General features: G+C 52.1%; 1 protein-coding gene across 7 annotated transcripts in view; it reads left to right on the forward strand.

The window, feature by feature from the left end:
* The window catches only part of SOX6 (SRY-box transcription factor 6), a 461372-nt gene that overhangs the window by 30033 nt on the left and 408758 nt on the right, over positions 1–22581 (forward strand). For all 7 annotated transcript variants that reach the window (XM_066583692.1, XM_066583696.1, XM_066583695.1 and 4 more), the window contains exon 2: positions 15700–15767. The gene's annotated coding sequence lies outside the window, so the exon portion shown is untranslated. The remainder of the gene's footprint in view (positions 1–15699; positions 15768–22581) is intronic.

Raw genomic sequence — 22581 nt, forward strand, 5'->3', positions numbered from 1 at the left:
CCTCCACGTGTAGGGGGTATTGGAGAGGTAAACCCTCCACCTGTAGGGGGTATTGGAGAGGTAAACCCTCCACCTGTAGGGGGTATTGGAGAGGTAAACCCTCCACGTGTAGGGGGTATTGGAGAGGTAAACCCTCCACCTGTAGGGGGTATTGGAGAGGTAAACCCTCCACCTGTAGGGGGTATTGGAGAGGTAAACCCTCCACGTGTAGGGGGTATTGGAGAGGTAAACCCTCCACGTGTAGGGGGTATTAGACAAGAACCGCCACTCATGGGGATGTTAGAGAGCACAGAACGCCCCGTAATAGGGGGCATTACAGAAAAACCCTTTCTATTGGCACCTTGATACCATCTCTTGCTTTTGCCGACTTTCTGTGTTACTTGTATGAAATATGTTGTGTAATCGGTATCGGCAGCCTCACACAGCATCATGTGTCAACCGGCGGACCCCGCAGCACCCCCAGAGCTGACCATCGCTGTCGGCCCAGGGTGATGTTAGCCCTTTGATTTCACAATTATTATATTGCTTTTATTTCATGATCTGATCACAATGTAATCCAAATATCGGGCGGCTCTTGATAACCTGGCAGGGTCGTCCTGTTGGTGGCTCTGGGTCACAGCGGCCCTTCGGGTGACCCTGGGAGCGCTGTCCTCTCCTCCTGGCAACGGTGGAGCAATGACAAATGGGGGAGGCCTGACAAGCGTCCCCGTCACCCCCTCATTGGGTCCGAGACGGGTCGCAGGTGAAGACGCTGCCGCTATTCTTGGGGACAGGTCGCAGGTGAAGACACCGCCTGCGACCTGTCCCCAAGATTGGCGGCAGCGTCTTCACCTGCGACCCGTCCCTAAGACTAGGGGCGGCGTCTTCGCCTGCGACCCATCCCCAAGATTAGCGGCGAAGACGCCTCCGCTAGTGTTGGGGACGGGTCGCAGGTGGAGATGCTGTCGCTAGTGTTGGATGGGTCGCAGGTGGAGATGCTGCCGCTAGTGTTGGGGACGGGTCGCAGGTAAAGATGCTGCCACTAGTGTTGGGGACGGGTCGCAGGTGAAGATGCTGCCGCTAGTGTTGGGGACGGGTCGCAGGTAAAGATGCTGCCACTAGTGTTGGGGACGGGTCGCAGGTGAAGATGCTGCCACTAGTGTTGGGGACGGGTCGCAGGTGAAGATGCTGCCGCTAGTGTTGGGGACGGGTCGCAGGTGAAGATGCCGCCGCTAGTGTTGGGGACGGGTCGCAGGTGAAGATGCCGCCGCTAGTGTTGGGGACGGGTCGCAGGTGAAGATGCCGCCGCTAGTGTTGGGGACGGGTCGCAGGTGAAGATGCTGCCGCTAGTGTTGGGGACGGGTCGCAGGTGAAGATGCCGCCGCTAGTCTTGGGGACGGGTCGCAGGTGAAGATGCCGCCGCTAGTCTTGGGGATGGGTCGCAGGTGAAGATACCGCCGCTAGTCTTGGGGATGGGTCGCAGGTGAAGATGCCGCAGCTAGTCTTGGGGACGGGTCGCAGGTGAAGATACCGCCGCTAGTCTTGGGGTGCATTGAACTACTGAATGTTTTTGTCTCCGGGTAAAGTAATGCGCATTTTTGTCTGCGGGTGAAGCAGTGCGCATGTGCCGCCATCAGACGCTACATTGTGCTGCTACATTGTAGTGAAGAGAATGAGGAGAAGCTTGAGTGTTATTACACCACATATGTATCAATTGACACCTCATATTGCTTGACAAAACCCGTCACATCATTCTCTCACCCCAAACCAAAGTACGAGATGCTGATGTCAATTGCACAAATCTTCAGCTGCGGATTTTAACACCCCTCCAAAAGTACAGAAACCCCCCACCCCGCAGTCTGCTGCCTCACAGAGGCCTCTATGTTCCCGCAGACAGCCCCGCACTAGGAAATTCAGCTGAGTGTTATTTGATTCGACAAACTTACTGCGAGCGCATGTCCAACACGCGGCTGCCGCCGCCGCTCGGGCCGCACCAGGCCTGCAGCGCAATGATAGATTTTTATTAACTGCTTCTGTTTTTATTAAGGATAATGAGAACCGTGTGTTTGGCCTCGCGAACAAAACTTCTGTGACCTTTTATGTGACCCACCTGTTGTGCTTTCACAGAGCATAATACTAACCGTATGTGCGAGGGATCTGGAGTATCGCAGCGTGTCAGCGCCCGCCAGCAGGGAAACTCATCAGATGTGGAAGACCCCGAGCTTATCCCCGAATATCAGCGTGTCATTATCCTGTCCTCGCCCACCCCCCACCCCCCCGAATATCGGCGTGTCATTGTCCTGTTCCCCCCCTGAATATCGACATTGTCCCGTTCCCGCCCTGAATGTCAGAGTGTCATCGCCCTGTTCCTCCCTGAATGTCAGAGTGTCATCGCCCTGTTCCTCCCTGAATGTCAGAGTGTCATCGCCCTGTTCCCCCCTTACTGTCGGCGTGTCATCGTCCTGTCCCCCCTGAGTGTCAGCATGTCATTCCCCCCCCCCCCCCGGAATGTCGGCGTGTCATCGTCCTGTCCTCCACACCCCCCCCCTTGAGTGTTGGCGTGTCATCGTCCTGTTGCCCCCCTGAATGTCAGCGTGTCATCGTCCTGTCCCCCCCTGAATATCAGCGTGTCATCGTCCTGTTCCCCCCCCCCCCCGAATGTCAGCGTGTCATCGTCCTGCCCCCCCTGAATGACAGCGTGTCATCGTCCTGTTCCCCCCCCCCCCCCCCCCTGAATGTCAGCGTGTCCTCACCTTGTTTCCCCTGAATGTCGGCGTGTCATCGTCCTGCCCCCTCTGAATGTTGGCGTGTCACCATCCTGCCCCCCCTCACCCCTTAAGTGTCGGTGTGTCTTTGTCCTGTTTCCCCCTCAAGCGTTGGAAGTGTCAACGTATCATCTTCCTGGTCCCCCCCCCCCGAGTGTCGGCGTGTCATCGTCCTGCGTCCCCCCCCCCCCGAGTGTAGGCGTGTCATCGTCCTGCCCTCCACCCCACCCCTGAGTGTCGGCGTGTCATCGTCCTGTCCTCCACCCCACCCCAGAGTGTAGGCGTGTCATCGTCCTGTGTCCCCCCCTTCCCCCCGAGTGTAGGCGTGTCATCGTCCTGTCCCCCCCCCCCCCCCCCCATTGAACATGTCGTGATGCTGGAGAAGTGGGGGTACGTTTTGTGTCTTCGCTCAGCCGCTCGCAGCGAACGACTCGCTATCATGTATATTTATGTCACCATCTGTCTGCAGCAGATGAGCAGGAGCAGTGATCACACCGGGCCACCTACCTCCCATCCGCTAGACATAGGAAGAAGTAGCGTCGGGACAGACGGAGGCATGTGACCTGTGATATGATATTAGATAGGACCGTTCACAGACAGCTAGCAGAGGTACTGACCTAATAGAAGGCTGCACAAACAAACTGCTTTATTCTCTGCAGCCTTTTAGGGCTTTATAGAAATTGATTTGTTAATCAAAATTAAACATGGCAGTGGAGATTGATCACATTTTCCTGCGTCCTTATGGAGAATTTGACAGTCAAATATCTGCCAGCAAATACTATTGATAGCAGCGCTGAGCGGAACGCGAGTAACCCCCTCACTGCCGGAGCGCTCCTTCTCCGAATCACTGAAATCCGGCCTTCTCTTCCCACCCATTTTCTGTCGCACGTTCCGGTATTATTATGGCCCTGTTTGTGTGCGGGTGTAATGGCGGCTGCAGCTGTCCATTGTGCCCCGTAGGCCCCGCGGCACATATGGACGCTGGCGATGGGGTCACGCGGGGCAGATTCGGTGCCATTTCCATGCAGATTTTTTTTTTAGCCAAAGTTAGAAATGGATTTATAAGATTATAAAATATTAAGCACGGACATCTCCTTCCTGCTGGATCCACTCTTGTGGCTGCTGAGGGGATATATCCACCCATCTGGAGCGTACGGCCTCCATCACCCGTATATACAGAGATAGGTGGAAGCATGGCTGCTGAGGGAGATATATCCACCCATCTGGAGTGTACGGCCTCCATCACCCGTATATACAGAGATAGGTGGAAGCATGGCTGCTGAGGGAGATATATCCACCCCTCCAGAGCGTACGGCCTACATCACCCGCATATACAAAGATAGACGGAAGCATGGCTGCTGAGGGGGATATATCTACCCATCTGGAGCGTACAGCCTCCATCACCCGTATATACAGAGATAGGTGGAAGCATGGCTGCTGAGGGGGATATATCCACGCCTCCAGAGCGTACGGCCTCCATCACCCGTATATACAGATATAGGTGGAAGCATGGCTGCTGAGGGGATATATCCACCCATCTGGAGCGTACGGCCTCCATCACCCGTATATACAGAGATAGGTGGAAGCATGGCTACTTAGGGGATATATCCACCCCTCCAGAGCGTACGGCCTCCATCACCCGTATATATAGAGATGGGTGGAAGCATGGCTGCTGAGGGGGATATATCCACCCCTCTAGAGCGTACGGCCTCCATCACCCGTATATACAGAGATGGGTGGAAGCATGGCTGCTGAGGGGGATATATCCACCCACCCGGAGTGACAGTTATACCGGCTGTACGGGCCGTGGTGTTCGGTTGTGTTCACACTTGATTGATGGATTTTCTGTTTTTTTTTTGTTTTTTTTTTAATTCATTTTTTAACTGCAGTAAAATTAGTTACAGAAAGAGAGTGAAATGTGTATCTGCGGCGATCGGGATCTGCAGCCCGCTATGTGAGATGGGACATTAGATTGTAAGCTCCTGGTGTCACAGCTGATGAGGCGAGCAGCGACACGTGAGTTTGGCGCGGGTCTGCCAGCTGTAGGCTCTGTAGGAGGATGAACAATCATTGGTCCTCGTAGCGGTTCGCACTGTTGTGGCCGCGCAGCTTAAGGATGCGATCTACTAGTTTATGATGAAAGGGTCTACTAGTATCGGAGGATCTACTACTGTAAGATCTACTATATATAATAAGATGAAATCTATGTATTGTGCTGGATCTACTATTATATTATTGAATGATCTACTATAACATTACAACATTACATCATACAACATTACCCCATACTTCTGTACTATGGTGGAATCTACTTTTATATTGTATTAGACCAGAGTCAACTGCTATTTTATGGTGAGATCTACTGCTATTTAGGAGGGATCTACTACTGTGTTATGGTGAGATCTACTGCCATATAGGAGGGATCTACTACTGTATTATGGTGAGATCTACTGCTATATAGGAGGGATCTACTACTGTATTATGGTGAGATCTACTGCTATATTGGAGGGATCTGCTAGTGTATTATGGTGAGATCTACTGCTATATAGGAGGGATCTACTACTGTATTATGGTGAGATCTACTGCTATATTGGAGGGATCTGCTAGTGTATTATGGTGAGATCTACTGCTATATAGGAGGGATCTACTACTGTATTATGGTGAGATCTACTGCTATATTGGAGGGATCTGCTACTGTATTATGGTGAGATCTACTGCTATATTGGAGGGATCTACTACTGTGTTATGGTGAGATCTACTGCCATATAGGAGGGATCTACTACTGTATTATGGTGAGATCTACTGCTATATAGGAGGGATCTACTACTGTATTATGGTGAGATCTACTGCTATATTGGAGGGATCTGCTAGTGTATTATGGCGAGATCTACTGCTATATTGGAGGGATCTGCTAGTGTATTATGGTGAGATCTACTGCTATATTGGAGGGATCTGCTACTGTATTATGGTGAGATCTACTGCTATATTGGAGGGATCTACTACTGTATTATGGTGAGATCTACTGCTATATAGGAGGGATCTACTACTGTATTATGGTGAGATCTACTGCTATATTGGAGGGATCTGCTAGTGTAGTATGGTGAGATCTACTGCTATATAGGAGGGATCTACTACTGTATTATGGTGAGATCTACTGCTATATTGGAGGGATCTGCTAGTGTATTATGGTGAGATCTACTGCCATACTGTGGTGGGATCTGCCACCATGTTATGGTGCGGTCTATTGTGGGTGATGTTTAAATCCATCAGATTGTTATAATGGTACTCTTCAGAACTATGGGGTCTTCCAGTGCACATTGGTGGGATCTGCTGGATGTGATCTACTATCTGGGAGTACCAGGTATTGTCTATATGGAGTGTCCTGGTGGGGCATCCTGGTGGGGTGTCCTATATGGGGCGTCCTGGCGGGGTGTCCTATATAGGGTGTCCTGTATGTAGCGTCCTGGTGGGGTGTGGTATATAGGGCGTCCTGGTGGGGCATCCTATATGAGGCACCCTCGTGGGGCGTCATCAGTGGGCTTCCTGGCGGGGTGTGGTATATGGGGTGTCCTGTATGGAGCGTCCTGGTGGGGCATCCTATATAGGGTGTCCTGGTGAGGCGTTCTGTATGGAGCGTCCTGGTGGGGTGTACTAAATAGGGCCTCCTGGTGGGGTGTCCTGTATGGAGCGTCCTGGTGGGGTGTGGTATATAGGGCGTCCTGGTGGGGCATCCTATATAGGGTGTCCTGGTGAGGCGTCCTGTATGGAGCATCCTGGTGGGGCGTCCTATATAGGGTGTCCGGGTGAGGCGTCCTGTATGGAGCGTCCTGGTGGGGCGTCCTATATAGGGTGTCCGGGTGAGGCGTCCTGTATGGAGCGTCCTGGTGGGGCATCTGCTCGGAGACGAGGGGAATGTTTCCCTGGGTACAGCGGTCAGGATTCCACCATCTCTAGTGATCCGCTGTTTGGCAGATCCGGAGTTGCTGGTTGTGATCTGTGGAGGGAGGATGGTTCTCCCATCTGGGGGCTCCTCTGGGACACGACCCCTTGGCAGCTTCTTCTGTGACTTTGGGTGAGATTTGTAACGCTGTTCTCATGTTGTGTCTGATGTGTGATGGCGACTGGAGGGAATGTTAATTCTGACGGACAATGTGTCTCATTCGCGTGTGATGTCACCAGAAAATACAATTTTGCACGTTCCATTATTGACATGTAAACGCCTCATCCTGCCGTGTGATGGGGGTCACTAGGAGAAGCTGCAGGGCGACTAGGAGCTAAAATAGCAACGTCCTGATATTGTGCCACTACAGGAGGGACAGCAGAGCAGAGCTGCCAGGAGGGACAGCAGAGCAGAGCTGCCAGGAGGGACAGCAGAGCAGAGCTGCCAGGAGGGACAGCAGAGCAGAGCTGCCAGGAGGGACAGCAGAGCAGAGCTACCAGGAGGGACAGCAGAGCAGAGCTGCCAGGAGGGACAGCAGAGCAGAGCTGCCAGGAGGGACAGCAGAGCAGAGCTGCCAGGAGGGACAACAGAGCTTTTTTTGAAACCCCCACCCCCAAGATACAAATTCCATCATTGATTTGGGGGTTTGTTTATTACAGCGCTCACCATCTGGTAATAATAACCTGATAATGTTTTTATCTGATTGTCCCAATTACTGTCACACCAAGTTTATAGATTTTTTTTTATACTACTTTTGCAGAGTAAAAACACCACTTTTTAAAGCAAAACAATTAAATCGGCATCGCTGCGTTCTAAGAGCCACAACTTAATAGCGGTCTACAATTATCTGAAGGGCTGTCACAGTGCAGAGGGATCAGCCCTATTCTCATCTGCACAAGGAAAGACTAGAAGCAATGGGATGAAACTGAGGGAGGAGACACAGATTAGATATTAGACAGTGAGGGGGATCAGTGAGTGGAACAGGTTGACACGGGAGGTGGGGAGTTCACCTTCAATGGAAGTGTTCAAACAAAGGCTGGACAAATATCTGTCTGGGATGATTTAGTGATCCTGCACTGAGCAGGGGGGTGGGCCCGATGAACCCGGAGGTCTCTTCCAACTACACTATGAGATTTGTTCTTCTGACAGCAGAGCTCTGGCGGTTTGTTTTCTGCGGGTAGAGTTGTAGTTTTTATTGGTACCTTTCTGAGATTCATATGACGTTTGGATTGCATTTTTTGGGGAGGCAAACAAAAGAGAAAAAAAAAAAAGATTCTGGAATTACTCATAAAATAATTTTTCCGGTGTTCATCAAGTGGATAGATAAGATCTTTACCTTTTTTGGGTCGTTCTGAACGCGGTCGTACTTATATGTTGCTTTTTAAAAATTAGTTTTGGTATTTTATCAACGTTCATTCTCCAGAAGCAGGGAGAATAGCTCCCTAATAGGTCAGACGATGCAGCATGTCTGCAGCATCCCATGAAGGTGTAGTGCGGGCGCAGAGATATCGGTGGGCATCATGTTTGATGTCTGTCGGACATTACCTCTAAGTTGAACTGCAATGACGCCAACTGTGGGTACATCAAAGTGTGACCATCCGGTAGGCTTCACTGTTAGGACCTTCAGACACGGAATACACAATGACTTCCGTCTGCGCTGTACCTTTAGCATCGTCCCCCTATAGTTCAGCTATGGTCAGAGAGTAATGTAGAGGCTCTTGTGCATGCTTGTTTTAGCTGATGTGCCATTTATGGATTGTCTGACATCTTGGTTCCTTCTTACCCATTAATATGACTTGCTTATAATACCGCATCGCACCGCAGAGTCCGGGGTATCCTGGGTAATTCAGCATCGCACCGCAGAGTCCGGGGTATCCTGGGTAATTCAGCATCGCACCGCAGAGTCCAGGGTATCCTGGGTAATTCAGCATCGCACCGCAGAGTCCGGGGTATCCTGGGTGATGCAGCATCGCACCGCAGAGTCTCGGGGTATCGGTGTCTCCTCTGCCTCCTGCTTGTGGTAGCTTTCTTCCCCATGGGCCGATGTCAAGTTGCATCTCATAGGATATGCTGGTGATTCTGCAAACCTGTAGCACAGACAGTGTTAGTCGGGAGACTTCTAGCTCTGCAGCCTGTCAGTGTATAGAGTCACCTGCTATATCGCTGCACCTCCAGTGTTTTGGAGAGTATAGACTTCAGCATCACTGTATACATCCAACGAGGAGGGCGGAGCTTTATGACAGGGGAGTGGTCTAAGAGCTGCCAGGAGGATGCGATGGATGCTGATGGCATCCTGGAGTTCTGTGACGTCCTCCAGACAGGAACTCTGTAGCGGTGGTCAGGTGGGGTCACATGACACAGACCCCCCATCATAATGAAAGGGTTAATAATATGTGGATATACCTGAACTGGCGCTGCTGTGTTGGAGGGCTTCTTCCATCAGGACTGTGGTTAATGGGGGAGAGAGAAGGGATCTGAGCTCCTCCAAGCCTCCTCTGCCAGTCTCAGCCCCAGGACCACCTCGTACCAGTCCTCTGACTGCCCCACATCAGGGTAGTAAACCTCCATGACGGGTCCTGGTGGCGGATGTGGCAACACATGGTGGGTACAGTGGTGGCAGCAGTGTTCGGGGACACATGGGTGCTGTGACTTGTATGACATGCTGGCACTGTTTCTCGGGATCTGTAGTGTGATTCCAGGATCACACCAGAGGAATACGATCCACGGAATCCGAACGTCCTTCTGTAAGCCGACCTCCACTATAGTCCTCGCAGTACATTGTATGGCATCATTGTGGAAGTGACTCTTCACTCCCCAGAGACGCCAGCATATACCAGGGCCATGTACACACCTATCCCTATCCAGAAGAGCCGGCGATACATATACCAGGGCCATGTACACACCTATCACTGTCCAGAAGAGCCGGCGATACATATACCAGGGCCATGTACACACCTATCACTGTCCGGAAGAGCTGGTGATACATATACCAGGGCCATGTACACACCTATCACTGTCCAGAAGAGCTGGCGATACATATACCAGGGCCATGTACACACCTATCACTGTCCGGAAGAGCTGGTGATACATATACCAGGGCCATGTACACACCTATCACTGTCCAGAAGAGCCGGCGATACATATACCAGGGCCATGTACACACCTATCACTGTCCGGAAGAGCTGGTGATACATATACTAGCGCCATGTACACACCTATCACCGACCAGAAGAGCTGGCGATACATATACCAGGGCCATGTACACACCTATCACAGACCAGAAGAGCCGGAGATGCATATACCAGGGCCATGTACACACCTATCACTGTCCAGAAGAGCTGGCGATACATATACCAGGGCCATGTACACACCTATCACTGTCCAGAAGAGCTGGCGATACATATACCAGGGCCATGTACACACCTATCACCACCCGGAAGAGCTGGCGATACATATACCAGGGCCATGTACACACCTATCACTGTCCGGGAGAGCTGGTGATACATATACCAGGGGCATGTACACACCTATCACTGTCCGAGAGAGCTGGTGATACATATACCAGGGGCATGTACACACCTATCACTGTCCAGAAGAGCTGGCGATACATATACCAGGGCCATGTACACACCTATCACCACCCGGAAGAGCTGGCGATACATATACCAGGGCCATGTACACACCTATCACTGTCCGGGAGAGCTGGTGATACATATACCAGGGCCATGTACACACCTATCACTGTCAGGAAGAGCTGGCGATACATATACCAGGGCCAAATACACACCTATCACCACCCGGAAGAGCTGGTGATACATATACCAGGGCCATGTACACACCTATCACCGCCTGGAAGAGCCGGCGATACATATACCAGGGCCATATACACACCTATCACCGACCAGAAGAGCTGGCGATACATATACCAGGGCCATGTACACACCTATCACTGTCCGGAAGAGCTGGCGATACATATACCAGGGCCAAATACACACCTGTCACCACCCGGAAGAGCTGGTGATACATATACCAGGGCCATGTACACACCTATCACCGCCTGGAAGAGCCGGCGATACATATACCAGGGCCATATACACACCTATCACCGACCAGAAGAGCTGGCGATACATATACCAGGGCCATGTACACACCTATCACCACCTGGAAGAGCTGGCGATACATATACCGGGGCCATGTACACACCTATAACCAACCAGAAGAGCTGGCGATACATATACCAGGGCCATGTACACACCTATCACCAACCAGAAGAGCTGGCGATACATATACTGGGACCATGTACACGCCTATCACCAACCAGAAGAGCTGGCGATGCATATACCAGGGTCATGTACACACCTATAACCACCCGGAAGAGCTGGCTATACATATACCAGGGCCATGTACACACCTATCACTGTCCGGGAGAGCTGGTGATACATATACCAGGGCCATGTACACACCTATCACTGTCCGGAAGACCTGGCGATGCATATACCAGGGCCAAATACGCACCTATCAGCACCCGGAAGAGCTGGCGATACATATACTGGGACCATGTACACACCTATCAGCACCCGGAAGAGCTGGCGATACATATACCAGGGCCATATACACACCTATCACCACCCGGAAGAGCTGGCGATACATATACCAGGGCCATGTACACACCTATCACCGCCTGGAAGAGCTGGCGATACATATACCAGGGCCATGTACACACCTATCACCAACCAGAAGAGCTGGCGATACATATACCAGGGCCATGTACACACCTATCACTGTCCGGGAGAGCTGGTGATACATATACCAGGGCCATGTACACACCTATCACTGTCCAGAAGAGATGGCGATACATATACCAGGGCCATGTACACACCTATCACCACTCGGAAGAGCTGGCGATACATATACCAGGGCCATGTACACACCTATCACCGACCAGAAGAGCTGGCGATACATATACCAGGGGCATGTACACACCTATCACTGTCCGGGAGAGCTGGTGATACATATACCAGGGCCATGTACACACCTATCACTGTCCGGAAGAGCTGGCGATGCATATACCAGGGCCAAATACACACCTATCACTGTCCAGAAGAGCTGGCGATACATATACCAGCGCCATGTACACACCTATCACTGTCCAGAAGAGCTGGCGATACATATACCAGGGCCATGTACACACCTATCACTGTCCGGAAGAGCTGGCGATACATATACCAGGGCCAAATACACACCTATCACCACCCGGAAGAGCTGGTGATACATATACCAGGGCCATGTACACACCTATCACCGCCTGGAAGAGCCGGCGATACATATACCAGGGCCATATACACACCTATCACCGACCAGAAGAGCTGGCGATACATATACCAGGGCCATGTACACACCTATCACCACCTGGAAGAGCTGGCGATACATATACCGGGGCCATGTACACACCTATAACCAACCAGAAGAGCTGGCGATACATATACCAGGGCCATGTACACACCTATCACCAACCAGAAGAGCTGGCGATACATATACTGGGACCATGTACACGCCTATCACCAACCAGAAGAGCTGGCGATGCATATACCAGGGTCATGTACACACCTATAACCACCCGGAAGAGCTGGCTATACATATACCAGGGCCATGTACACACCTATCACTGTCCGGGAGAGCTGGTGATACATATACCAGGGCCATGTACACACCTATCACTGTCCGGAAGAGCTGGCGATGCATATACCAGGGCCAAATACGCACCTATCAGCACCCGGAAGAGCTGGCGATACATATACTGGGACCATGTACACACCTATCAGCACCCGGAAGAGCTGGCGATACATATACCAGGGCCATATACACACCTATCACCACCCGGAAGAGCTGGCGATACATATACCAGGGCCATGTACACACCTATCACCGCCTGGAAGAGCTGGCGATACATATACCAGGGCCATGTACACACCTATCACCAACCAGAAGAGCTGGCGATACATATACCAGGGCCATGTACACACCTATCACTGTCCGGGAGAGCTGGTGATACATATACCAGGGCCATGTACACACCTATCACTGTCCAGAAGAGCTGGCGATACATATACCAGGGCCATGTACACACCTATCACCACTCGGAAGAGCTGGCGATACATATACCAGGGCCATGTACACACCTATCACCGACCAGAAGAGCTGGCGATACATATACCAGGGGCATGTACACACCTATCACTGTCCGGGAGAGCTGGTGATACATATACCAGGGCCATGTACACACCTATCACTGTCCGGGAGAGCTGGTGATACATATACCAGGGCCAAATACACACCTATCACTGTCCAGAAGAGCTGGCGATACATATACCAGCGCCATGTACACACCTATCACTGTCCAGAAGAGCTGGCGATACATATACCAGGGCCATGTACACACCTATCACCGCCTGGAGGAGCCGGAGATACATATACCAGGGCCATGTACACACCTATCACCGCCTGGAAGAGCCGGCGATACATATACCAGGGCCATGTACACACCTATCGCTGTCCGGGAGAGCTGGTGATACATATACCAGGGGCATGTACACACCTATCACTGTCCGGGAGAGCTGGTGATACATATACCAGGGCCATGTACACACCTATCACTGTCCGAGAGAGCTGGTGATACATATACCAGGGGCATGTACACACCTATCACTGTCCGAGAGAGCTGGTGATACATATACCAGGGGCATGTACACACCTATCACTGTCCGGGAGAGCTGGTGATACATATACCAGGGCCATGTACACACCTATCACCACCCGGAAGAGCTGGCGATACATATACCAGGGCCATGTACACACCTATCACTGTCCGAGAGAGCTGGTGATACATATACCAGGGCCATGTACACACCTATCACTGTCCGGGAGAGCTGGTGATACATATACCAGGGCCATGTACACACCTATCACCACCCGGAAGAGCTGGCGATACATATACCAGGGCCATGTACACACCTATCACTGTCCGGGAGAGCTGGTGATACATATACCAGGGCCATGTACACACCTATCACCACCCGGAAGAGCTGGCGATACTCTACTTAGATTACAGCGCTGATCGGTGCTGCACATGTGGATATAATCCCAGATTAGCGGCTCTCGATGCCCTGCTTCCATAGAGCGCTCACACAGATACCATGCTCTGGAGGCTTCGCTGTGCAGCGGGTAGCCATCATCTTACATGCCGGCATGGCGGGTGCGTGTTGGAGAGCTTACACATGACTTGTCACCCAGCTTTTCACACCTCCTGAATGTTGCACTGTATTAGGGTTAAATCTCATGATTTTCATCCAGTTTCTAATATTGTTAATTTGGCCCTCTCAGGTTTTAGGGGTGCCTCCCTGAGAGCACATAGCATGTACAGCACCCCCCAGGGACAACCAGGTGCACCCCCCAGTTAGGCTTAGTGGTCAGTGTGCAGGGAGGGGAGGAGGGGAGCTGTGACTTCTATGAATGATGAATCCTGTGTTATCTATATATAGGTGTCTCCTCTCAGTGTAATCCTGTCTGTGCAGGGAGGGGAGGAGGTGAGCTGTGACTATTGTGAATGGTGGCTCCTGTGTTATCTATATATAGTGACACCTCTCAGTGTAATCCTGTCTGTGCAGGGAGAGGAGGAGGTGAGCTGTGACTATTGTAAATGATAAATCCTGTGTTATCTATATATAGTGACACCTCTCAGTGTAATCCTGTCTGTGCAGGGAGGGGAGGAGGTTAGCTATGACTATTGTAAATGATGAATCCTGTGTTACCTATATATAGTGACACCTCTCAGTGTAATCCTGCCTGTGCAGGGATGGGAGGAGGTGAGCTGTGACTTCTGTGAATGATGAATCCTGTGTTATCTACATATAGGTGTCTCCTCTCAGTGTAATCCTGTCTGTACAGGGAGGGGAGGAGGTGAGCTGTGACTATTGTGAATGGTGGCTCCTGTGTTATCTATATATAGGTGTCCCCTCTCAGTGTAATCCTGTCTGTACAGGGAGGGGAGGAGGTGAGCTGTGAATATTGTGAATGGTGGATCCTGTGTCATCTATATATAGTGACACCTCTCAGTGTATTCCTGCCCCTGAAGCTAATGAGATGACTGCCAAGAAGTAGAGAACAGGAAGTGCCAGACTATAATGAGTTTGGGTTCTGCCACAGATTCGGCATAAAATCCTGGACAAAATGGCACAGCATGCTGCATTATTCTGTTTGGGAATTTTTTTTCCTGGAGGCCAGACAGCCCACATAATCAGTAGGGGTGCAGGTGGGTGAGAGGGCATTTGGCATATGTCGGGTTCGGCTCTTCTGGTATTCTGTTATGAGTCTAAGCAATTTCAAACCTTAATACTGGTGTAAACTTGGCTTTAGCTGCAGGGATTCTTGGTGTCTCAGACTCCTAAGTAGGACAAACGCTGTATCAGCCGGCCCCGTCCTCGCTCCTGCATCCCCTGTGTCGGCCGGCCCCGTCCTCGCTCCTGCATCCCCTGTGTCGGCCGGTCCCGTCCTCGCTCCTGCATCCCCTGTGTCGGCCGGCCCCGTCCTCGCTCCTGCATCCCCTGTGTCGGCCGGCCCCGTCCTCGCTCCTGCATCCCCTGTGTCGGCCGGCCCCGTCCTCGCTCCTGCATCCCCTGTGTCGGCCGGCCCCGTCCTCGCTCCTGCATCCCCTGTGTCGGCCGGCCCCGTCCTCGCTCCTGCATCCCCTGTGTCGGCCGGCCCCGTCCTCGCTCCTGCATCCCCTGTGTCGGCCGGCCCCGTCCTCGCTCCTGCATCCCCTGTGTCGGCCGGCCCCGTCCTCGCTCCTGCATCCCCTGTGTCGGCCGGCCCCGTCCTCGCTCCTGCATCCCCTGTGTCGGCCGGCCCCGTCCTCGCTCCTGCATCCCCTGTGTCGGCCGGCCCCGTCATCGCTGCTGGATTACTTATGTCTGACGTCCGGGCTTTGGGTTTCATTGCACTTTTTTCCTCTCTTCTCAGATCAGTTTCATGAGTTACCGGGCAGTCGAGCAGTGACGTGTGGCGCCGCAGAGTTTTTTTGACTTCATGTAAGTACCAGATATTTACTTTGTTTATAAATGGCGTATATGTTGGACTTTGTTGTGCATTTGACACTACGCTACGTAGATGCCATACCTTGGATAATCTGACTGAATGGGCAGCACAATGTCAGATGGGGTCAAAGCTGACAAGTGTTAGGTTAAACATTTGGGCTACCTATACCCCAAGTGGATCATTACTGGACGGGCTTATAATGCAGAAGGATCTACCGGAGGTGAAACTGTTGGTAATCAGCTAAATGATAGCATTCAATGTCAGTCTGCTGCATCAAAAGCTAACAAGATATTATATAGTAAAATAGTAGGTTGGGCTGGAGGAAGACAATGTCCATCTAGTTCCGCCTGTTGTCACCCCCCCCCCCCCCCCCCGCTCTTGTTGATTCAGAAAAAGGCAGTTTGTCTTCGTTAATCACCTTCAGAAATTGCTGGAAAAACTTTGACGAGGGACAATAAAATTAGGACACGGTCTGGGCGATCTCCGATATGAGGACAGGTTGTCGCAACTAAATGTTACCTCTGCAGAAAAGAGAAGACCGAAGGGAATATGAGGAATCTGGAAGTGGCTCTTATGACCTTGCAAGGAAGGGGAGGGCATGGCACACGCTATATACAGAGTAAGGAGGCGGCGGGCATGGCACACGCTATATACAGAGTAAAGAGGCGGCGGGCATGGCACACGCTATATACAGAGTAAGGAGGCGGCGGACATGGCACACATTATATACAGAGTAAGGAGGCGGCGGGCATGGCACACATTATATACAGAGTAAGGAGGCGGCGGGCATGGCACACATTATATACAGAGTAAGGAGGCGGCGGGCATGGCACACATTATATACAGAGTAAGGAGGCGGTGGGCATGGCACACATTATATACAGAGTAAGGAGGCGGCGGGCATGGCACACATTATATACAGAGTAAGGAGGCGGCGGGCATGGCACACGCTATATACAGAGTAAAGAGGCGGCGGGCATGGCTCACTCTATATACAGAGTAAGGAGGCGGCGGACATGGCACACATTATATACAGAGTAAGGAGGCGGCGGACATGGCACACATTATATGCAGAGTAAGGAGGCGGCGGGCATGGCACACATATACAGAGTAAGGAGGCAGCGGGCATGGCACACATTATATACAGAGTAAGGAGGCGGCGGACATGGCACACATTATATACAGAGTAAGGAGGCGGCGGGCATGGCACACTATATACAGAGTAAGGAGGCGGCGGACATGGTACACATTATATACAGAGTAAGGAGGCGGCGGGCATGGCACACATTATATACAGAGTAAGGAGGCGGCGGGCATGGCACACATTATATACAGAGTAAGGAGGCGGCGGGCATGGCACACATTATATACAGAGTAAGGAGGCGGCGGGCATGGCACACATTATATACAGAGTAAGGAGGCGGCGGACATGGCACACATTATATACAGAGTAAGGAGGGGGCGGGCATGGCACACATTATATACAGAGTAAGGAGGCGGCGGGCATGGCACACTATATACAGAGTAAGGAGGCGGCGGACTTGGCACACATTATATACAGAGTGAGGAGGCGGCGGGCATGGCACACATTATATACAGAGTAAGGAGGCGGCGGACATGGCACACATTATATACAGAGTAAGGAGGCGGCGGACATGGCACACATTATATACAGAGTAAGGAGGCGGCGGGCATGGCACACATTATATACAGAGTAAGGAGGCGGCGGGCATGGCACACTACATACAGAGTAAGGAGGCGGCGGACTTGGCACACTATATACAGAGTAAGGAGGCGGCGGACTTGGCACACATTATATACAGAGTAAGGAGGCGGCGGGCATGGCACACTATATACAGAGTAAGGAGGCGGCGGGCATGGCACACATTATATACAGAGTAAAGAGGTGGCGGACATGGCACACATTATATACAGAGTAAGGAGGCGGCGGGCATGGCACACATTATATACAGAGCAAGGAGGCGGCGGGCATGGCACACATTATATACAGAGTAAGGAGGCGGCGGGCATGGCACACTATATACAGAGTAAGGAGGCGGCGGACTTGGCACACATTATATACAGAGTAAGGAGGCGGCGGGCATGGCACACATTATATACAGAGTAAGGAGGCGGCGGGCATGGCACACGCTATATACAGAGTAAGGAGGTGGCGGACATGGCACACGCTATATACAGAGTAAGGAGGTGACGGACATGGCACACATTATATACAGAGTAAGGAGGCGGCGGACATGGCACACATTATATACAGAGTAAGGAGGCAGCGGGCATGGCACACATATACAGAGTAAGGAGGCGGCGGGCATGGCACACATTATATACAGAGTAAGGAGGCGGCGGGCATGGCACACTATATACAGAGTAAGGAGGTGGCGGACTTGGCACACATTATATACAGAGTAAGGAGGCGGCGGACATGGCACACATTATATACAGAGTAAGGAGGCGGCGGGCATGGCACACATTATATACAGAGTAAGGAGGCGGCGGGCATGGCACACTACATACAGAGTAAGGAGGCGGCGGACTTGGCACACTATATACAGAGTAAGGAGGCGGCGGACTTGGCACACATTATATACAGAGTAAGGAGGCGGCGGGCATGGCACACTATATACAGAGTAAGGAGGCGGCGGGCATGGCACACATTATATACAGAGTAAAGAGGTGGCGGACATGGCACACATTATATACAGAGTAAGGAGGCGGCGGGCTTGGCACACATTATATACAGAGCAAGGAGGCGGCGGGCATGGCACACATTATATACAGAGTAAGGAGGCGGCGGGCATGGCACACTATATACAGAGTAAGGAGGCGGCGGGCATGGCACACATTATATACAGAGTAAAGAGGTGGCGGACATGGCACACATTATATACAGAGTAAGGAGGCGGCGGGCTTGGCACACATTATATACAGAGCAAGGAGGCGGCGGGCATGGCACACATTATATACAGAGTAAGGAGGCGGCGGGCATGGCACACTATATACAGAGTAAGGAGGCGGCGGACTTGGCACACATTATATACAGAGTAAGGAGGCGGCGGGCATGGCACACATTATATACAGAGTAAGGAGGCGGCGGGCATGGCACACGCTATATACAGAGTAAGGAGGTGGCGGACATGGCACACGCTATATACAGAGTAAGGAGGTGGCGGACATGGCACACATTATATACAGAGTAAGGAGGCGGCGGACATGGCACACATTATATACAGAGTAAGGAGGCAGCGGGCATGGCACACATATACAGAGTAAGGAGGCGGCGGGCATGGCACACATTATATGCAGAGTAAGGAGGCGGCGGGCATGGCACACATTATATACAGAGTAAGGAGGCGGCGGACATGGCACACATATACAGAGTAAGGAGGCGGCGGGCATGGCACACATTATATACAGAGTAAGGAGGCGGCGGGCATGGCACACTATATACAGAGTAAGGAGGTGGCGGACTTGGCACACATTATATACAGAGTAAGGAGGCGGCGGGCATGGCACATGCTATATACAGAGTATATCTCCCTCATCCCTGTCTATTTATTGCATTACTGCAGAAGGATTTTCTGGGGGCTGAGGAGGGATATTTACAGAGAGCCTGCGGCTTGGGGAAAATAATTCACCTACTGAGGGTTACATGGTGGAAGGAGCAGGACCCCCGCAGCACAGAGGATGTCAGGATGGGAGTGTGCTGGTCCTGTGTTACATGGTGGAAGGACCCTCGCAGCACAGAGGATGTCAGGATGGGAGTGTGCTGGTCCTGTGTTACATGGCAGAAGGAGCAGGACCCCCGCAGCACAGAGGATGTTAGGAGGGGAGTGTACTAGTCCTGTGTTACATGATGGAAGGACCCCCGCAGCACAGAGGATGTCAGGAGGGGAGTGTGCTGGTCCTGTGTTACATGGCAGAAGGAGCAGGACCCCCGCAGCACAGAGAATGTCAGGAGGGGAGTGTGCTGGTCCTGTGTTACATGGTGGGAGGAGCAGGACCCCCGCAGCACAGAGGATGTCAGGAGGGCAGTGTGCTGGTCCTGTGTTACATTGTGTAGGGACCCCTGCAGCACAGAGGATGTCAGGAGGGGAGTGTGCAGGTCCTGTGTTACATGGTGGAAGGAGCAGGACCCCCGCAGCACAGAGGATGTCAGGACGGGAGTGTGCTGGTCCTGTGTTACATGGCAGAAGGAGCAGGACCCCCGCAGCACAGAGAATGTCAGGAGAGGAGTGTGCTGGTCCTGTGTTACATGGCAGAAGGAGCAGGACCCCCGCAGCACAGGGGATGTTAGGAGGGGAGTGTACTAGTCCTGTGTTACATGATGGAAGGACCCCCGCAGCACAGAGGATGTCAGGAGGGGCATGTGCTGGTCCTGTGGAAGGTCACATACAGAGTTACATAGCTACCAGTGGCACATGTTATTCATGTACTTTGAGCCTTCTTGGTTTTGTCTGGTCTCTGCAGCGACTCCATAACCTCCCTTTTACCGGTCGTTTTGTCATGAGCCGTTCTTCTGATGACAGTTGATCTCGGTGTTGCGGTTCGTTGTCTGGTAGTTGCAGTGAAGGGCAGCAGTTGCCGCCCTGCGGGGTGTCGTGGAGCTGCTCGCTCCGCTGGCTACCTCCCATAGTTTGGCGTACAGACGTGATTGCGCCGTTTCCAGTGGAGGGCTGTTTTTGGGAGCTTGTTTTACCTGAAACAACCCCTGTCAGCTGATGTAAGTGATTCATTGTTGTTACCGAGTGACTGTAAGATGAGTCGGGCCAGGAAGGACACACATGGCGCTGGACATGGCGAGCGCTATTTACGGCACGGTCTTGTCATAGCGAAAGCTATCGACAATAACACGGACTGTGCTGTTTTGGGAGGATCAGCTCAGCCTGTAAGTTACACCTGAAATCCGAGAGAATGCGTGTGATAAAACACATAGAGCCGGGTATTTATAGCGCCGCTCTCCATCTGCGCTCCCCTTGTCTGCACGAGGCACCTGTTCAGTATTATTTATGTCAGCGCAAATATGTTCTCCTAAACCAACTCCGCCTGTGGGAACGGCTCATGTGTCCCTGCTCCTCTGTGCACCGCGCCATTGCTGGAGGCTGCGCCCATCCAGAGCTGCACTCACACTTCTGCTAGTGCACTGCAGCAGAGCTAGGCAGCGTTCACACTGCGTTGTTTGAACAGTATAAACGTGTGCGTGGACTAAAAACGTACACAATGTAAATGAACATGAAGTCTGCGTTTGTGAGCCTCACGTGTTTTCAGGATGCCGCGGCGCCGTTCACTGCATCCATTTGTTTAGAGTTCTTCTGGTGAGGCCCGTAGCCGGATTGTGCGCCGTACCGCGCGATGCCTCTCCGTCTGCAAGATCACATACGGTTTAATTTTCCTGGATTTTCTGCTTCTCAGCTTTGATTTTTTTTAAAATAAAACGTATCAGTTTGTGAATGTAAAACCGAGATGAACGGATACATTTGTATCCCAAAGGTTCTGTAGATGAAGCTGTCCTCCCAATAGGGAATGCGCCGCGTTTGTTTTTACACGTTCGTGAGGTATTTGACAGCATACAAGTGCGGGTCGTGGACGCAGCACAACTAAAGTCCATTGCCTGAGCGGACTTCGTGGCCTGACGGGATGAGCGCTGCCGACGCTGATCTGCTCCTTCACACAAGCTGAAGATCGGGGGGACGACCAAGTGTAATTAGGATGGTCCATCCCCAAGGGCCAGGTGTACCCCACTGCGGGATGTACGGGCGAGTGCTTGCATGCCCCTGATACTGAATGATCAACCAACGAAGGAGCGTGGGTTTGTCGGCCGGCCCGTGGTCCTCGCAGCTGTCGGCCGGCCCGTGGTCCTCGCAGCTGTCGGCCGGCCCGTGGTCCTCGCAGCTGTCGGCCGGCCCGTGGTCCTCGCAGCTGTCGGCCGGCCCGTGGTCCTCGCAGCTGTCGGCCGGCCCGTGGTCCTCGCAGCTGTCGGACGGACGAGGAGCGTTTGGGCCTGATAATCATGCCGAGTAAACGGACCTTTAATCCTAAATGACCCGGTATTCTCGGGATGTTCTTGTTTTCTGGTATTTTCGGCTATAATTCACAAGAGTGCCTCGCTAATTGCAATTATTCCAGTGACTGAACTCCTATGATGACATCACAGCGCTAATTATTTGTAAACAGCAGGGATCCGTGGGTGGGAGCTCCGTGAATCCTCCTGGCGCAAGGAGTGGGTGGGTCGGCTCGCTCACAGCTCCTTCGCTGACATTTTGGAAAGCCAAAGAAGTAGGTGGAAACGTGCCGCTGGATCTGCCCTGAACGTGGCCCGGCCCTTTTGCGTTTGTGCTTCCCACACGTTTGCACGGTGGTGCGGGGAACGAGCGGTGACAGAGAGTCTCGCAGCGGGCGTGTGCGCTGTCATCCCGCCTGATTTATAAAGTGAAATGTCTCGTTTACATACGGCAGATTTGGAGCGGCTCTGCGAGGGGAGAGGGGGATTTATACGAGGTGTAACAGCCACGTATTGTGTCCAAGTGTAATGTAAGGCGGGGGGCGGCAAGACGCTGGTGGTCTACCCATGACATCACCGGGCCCCGACGCACTCACCTCAGACTCCACCAACTGCTTCTGCCTCTTCTCAAAAGGTTTTACTGATGTCAGTACCTCAGGGATGACGTCATCAGAACAGAAGTGTCACCTTAGTATTGTACTGAAGGGAGGAATACTCTGCGGGACACATAAATATGTACCTGCTAGGAGGGAGAGCGATGTTCTGCAGATCTGTAGAGAGGTCTGTGTTGT

Source organism: Eleutherodactylus coqui, chromosome 11 (assembly GCF_035609145.1).
Source record: "Eleutherodactylus coqui strain aEleCoq1 chromosome 11, aEleCoq1.hap1, whole genome shotgun sequence".
Lineage (NCBI taxonomy): Eukaryota > Metazoa > Chordata > Amphibia > Anura > Eleutherodactylidae > Eleutherodactylus > Eleutherodactylus coqui.